Here is a 4,932-nt window from a genome sequence, read left to right as displayed (position 1 = left end):
CAGGAGGATCCTGTTGCATCAAGTTTTACTATCTTGTCTCAACTCCCCTTGTCTCAACAACAATGCATTTTAAAAATCAAAATAACTTATGTATAATTCAAATTCTTTATTAAGTTAAATGAACAAACAGTTCAGTCAGAATAGTCGAAGTGTCGATGATGATATAATGCACGTTATGTAAGATAATATGTGTATGCATGTGTGTAATATTTGTTTTAATAAGCACATCTATTACTCTAGGCTGAATTAAAACAATATGCGTTTAAAAAAAATAAAATCAAAATTTTATTTCAAAAAATAAGAAAGATACATGATGCGGAAGCACAAGCAAAATGTTATTTTCTTGCGGAAGTTTGTTTTATTTGCATGATGATCACACGGATTACGATGTTTTTCGTTCAGAACTCGCTACACGGATAACGAGCTAATTTGAAGTTCTATGCGGTACCCTTCACAGACTTATCTAAGTTTTCCACGCTCTTAATTAACATATTTAACTGGATTGTAACTCTGTTAATAATGCACGTTGCTGAAGTGTAGAGAGAAAGTAAGTATTTCTAATTGAGATTATATTTTGTAAATTATTAACACAACTTATAGACTTGTAGAAGCAATTCAGATTGATTCTTAAAATGCTAAGCTATTATGTCAAACAAGATGAATTGTAAAACTACTAGAGGAATGTTTTAATACATTAATAATATATTTTACCACTTAAAAATGTGTTTACAATTCGTTAACAACGATTTATTAAAGCGATTAAATCATAAAATTTAATATTTACAAAGATATTTACACTGTTAGATATCGAAAGGGCAATGGTAACTTAATCTTTCATGTAAACTTTTGTGTAAACTTAAACATTTTATTACTTTTAACTGTCATATGTAAGTCAATTCTTTTCTGTGGTTAGTTTATAAGTAAATATCGTCTGTGATGTATACATTTAGTAAATAATAACTAAATTTGAGCCAGATTTAATATATTTTCTTGAATTAAATTGTTTAACTCCTTTATTTTAGTCAAATTAACGATATATTGGATAGGAGTAGTCGTGACCTATAAAAACGATTAAAATAATTCAAATTGGATTAATTTGACTTTAACAATGTACATATATTTATTTGCAAAAATACAATTTATACAACTACATTTGCTGTAAAAATTATTTAATATCTCCAAAAATATAATGTTTTGCTTTCTTCATTAGTACTCTTTAAATATAAAAATTATATTTTTTTTTTTTCAGAATACGAATTGATACTAAAGCAGGGAGCACAGACTCTTGCACATAATACATAACGCATAAGAAATTCAACCAATCAGAGTTCTTTATTTTATGGAAAAGAAGGAAACGAAGGACTTTGATTGGTTCATTTTCTTATGCATTACGTGTTATGCGTTATGTAAGAGTCTGTGCCCTCCGCTTAAGGCTGCGATCACAGCGCTTGCGAACATCATTTTTTCTTGTTTAACATTTGATAAACAACAAGAATGAAATTATTTCAAGAATGCTGTGAGCGTTGAAATAAAATGCAGCTTAAGGTTGTCACTTTTTCAAGCGTAATATATTCATAACGTTCTTACGCAATATTCTTGAATCTTGTCGACCTATAAAATTCGAACTCTTGACATTTCCAAGCAATTAATGGAGCGGCTGTGTTGGGTTGAGACAATGATATGTGGCCATTAATTCCGATGAATCAAGAATAAATTAGCGGCGGTAGTACATGTGATTTAAGCACGAATCTTTAACAAGCTAATGTACATATATCACAATCATTAACGATATACGACGAGTACGCGCAAGATGATAAACATTTAAACGATCTTGATTGCAGTAGTATTAATGTTCGACTCGGCCATGAACTTCCTCGAATATCATCATGTTAGTCGTGCAATTTCCTCTAATTGCTCGCGAACGATTAGCCTATGCATTATGGTCGAGCAAATCCCAGCTCGATAGAGCAAAATATATCGATGACTTATATAATCAAAGGTTTCTATATTTTAAAATATTAAAAGAAAAGAAAAACGTTAAACGTTCACATTTTTTACAATTATTAAATAATTTTTATAGTAAATGTAATTATGTTAAGATATTTTTCTACGGTAAATGTGTATAAATATATCTATATTCTTTGAGATTTAACCGCTTCGAATAAACAAATTATAAATTCACAATTTAAATTGTAATAAACATTTATATAAATATATTAAATATTCTTCAAAAATGTATACTTAATTTTTTTCTTATCAAGTAATTCTATATTTTAAATAATTTTAAATAATATTTTGATAAAAATTAATCTGCGTTTGTTACATCGCGTAAAGATTTATAAATCAAGAAATTCTGGAATGGAAATGGCTATTCGTACGGTAGTCACATCTCATAGCGTATATCTCTGTTGTGGCTTTAAGTTCTCGCTCTTCTCTGGCAGAATTTGAAATCATCGGAAGGATCGTGATGTGTTGGTTGCTCGAGCGTTCTGAAGCGGAATCCGTGTAATCCGATGGGAATGTAGCCGCATTATACGTTATGCGAACGAATAAATTCTTCTGGCGAGCTGGCAAGGTGATTCGCGAATCCGATTTCAATGCTGTCTTACATCACTTCGCAAAAGCGAAGCGCTTCTCCCCAAGCTTTTAGCGAAATAGTAGCGTACCTCGGGGAATTAAGAAGTTTTGCAAATTCGAATTGGACAAAATGTCGACGAGAGCCTTAATGTCACGAAACATACTTTATAAATGCATTGCCATTTCAAATCATTTCGCAATTTATTATTCTATTCACTATATAGTGTATCGATCATTAATTTATACAGGCTTGCAGAAATATTGATCAAAATATGCATCAAGCTCTTGTTCAAGCATTGTAAATGCCAAGTAATTTTTTCAAAAATAAATAATATAATTATTAATCCATTTTATATAGAATTATTTAATTCGAATGAAATATATATTTTCGCGTTAAAGCATTAAATGTGTTCCTACGATTGTAGGTTGTATTCTTCTCTTCAAGGACAATTATTAATTTAATTTTTCAGAATATCGGGAATATCGGCGAAAAAAATAGTAATTAAACGAGATTGAAATTTTTCTCATTCGCGATGAAGAGTTGAGGGAAACGTCAAGTATCGCGAATCTTACGTAGTACACATCAAAATTAATTACAATATTAACTATCAAGGCTGGATAATCTGTGTATATAAATCTTTTTATTTAACGAAATATTAATATAATTGTATATAAATTTGTACTCTCTTACTCCTGATCAAAATCAATATTTACTGAGAGCGAATAGTGTAGCAAAAGAACATATTGTAAATTTACTTAATAAACAAAGTTCATATTTAACAGCAAAACATTACCAAGGTAAATATATAAGTTTTCAATATAATTTATTTTTCTCTGTATTGCAATTATTATATAATTATTATATTATATAGCCAATTATTACGTTTGATTTATTTATTTATCAAGAAATTCGCTAATATGATTTTTATATAATAATTAACTTTATTTACCTTATTCTCTATTTCCAATAATTATAATTATATCCAAGGAAATATAAATTTTGTTTCTATAAATTAATAATATACCTACGACGTTTTTTAATGAAATAATAATATTTTTTATTGGTTCTAATAACTCGTGTGTTTTATTTTAAGCAACAATATACACACACACACACACACACACACATATATATATATATATGTGTGTGTGTGTGTGTATATTCGATTGATCGAGGCACTTAACTGCGCGTTCTAATTCGATGCACCGGTTTACGACGCCGAAGAGCATCCAATCTTATCGCTCATTGAAGTAATTAGCAATTAAAGCAATTAGCCATTGATATCGATTACAGAGTGGCGCACTTTGCTTTGTCATGGGAAACGTAAAAGTAGAATGCTTGGAAGACAAATGGTATACTTCCTATTCGATGAAAAATTTCTAAAAGCATGACAAAGATTATGTTGTAAAAATGCGATTGCCATGTATATTATGCGTATGCAATTTTCCGTCTAGCACGATTAATCATGCTTTTGTATGTACATGTGACAAATCACTTTTATATAATTTGCAGAGAACCAATGCAGATAAATAAGAATAAAATAATATGTAACATAAAATTATGATTTAAGAGTTGTAAACACGAAATAAAGTTATTTAGAATGAAGAAAAAAAAGGTGCGTTATAGTGATTAAGTTTAGAGTACATTTAAACCATGCAACACGTATTTATTGACGATTGTATCTCTCCGGTCGGACAGAGGCATAAACAGAAAAGATTAAGGCCGAGGCGACATGAAAGAAGTCGCAAGTCATTGCAATTTTGTTGTAATGTCATGCGTTGAGTCTTAAAGTTGGTATTCATAGTCGACATATTTATATTTAAGACTGTCTTAAATACAATTTTAAGATGTTATGAACCAATTAAAAAGTCATATTAGCATCTTAAAAAAACATTACTTAAAACGGTCTTAAAATAAAAACAGACTATGACCAGCCTTAAGCATCAACAGCCACCGGCGACGGCAATTAATGTTCGCAGAGGTTATCCGGTTAGTTCGAAATAGGCTCTACGTACTGCTTATATATATACTAGGCCGCTCTAATTATTTTGCTCGCTCGCTCGCAACTAACGTGATAACGCCGCCCAACACTCGACTCGGAAAGGTAACACGTCTGCCTGCCAGCTCCTGATATTAATGTTCGGTTAATTTGTAATCGCGCTGTACATTTCTGTACATAAAATGGCTACGGCTACGAGGCTCGCATCAACTATGCGTGATCTTTGCTCCATATTCCGCCTTGCCATCGTTATGTACTACTTAAATCATATCGTGAAAATACGGATTTATCTTTGAAATTGTCTTTCAGAATTTGTTAATCTAAACTTATCGAATCTTACACAATTTTCTCTTTT

The 4,932-nt window shown here is 30.4% G+C and overlaps 1 protein-coding gene across 2 annotated transcripts in view; it reads left to right on the top strand.

The window, feature by feature from the left end:
• The window catches only part of LOC108748761 (trichohyalin-like), a 47,818-nt gene that overhangs the window by 26,938 nt on the left and 15,948 nt on the right, over nt 1–4,932 (top strand). The window lies entirely within an intron of this gene.

This window comes from Trachymyrmex septentrionalis, unplaced genomic scaffold, assembly GCF_001594115.1.
Source record: "Trachymyrmex septentrionalis isolate Tsep2-gDNA-1 unplaced genomic scaffold, Tsep1.0 scaffold24, whole genome shotgun sequence".
NCBI lineage: Eukaryota > Metazoa > Arthropoda > Insecta > Hymenoptera > Formicidae > Trachymyrmex > Trachymyrmex septentrionalis.
Note: the sequence above shows the minus strand (reverse complement) of the source record. Positions and strands in the feature narration are given on the sequence as shown.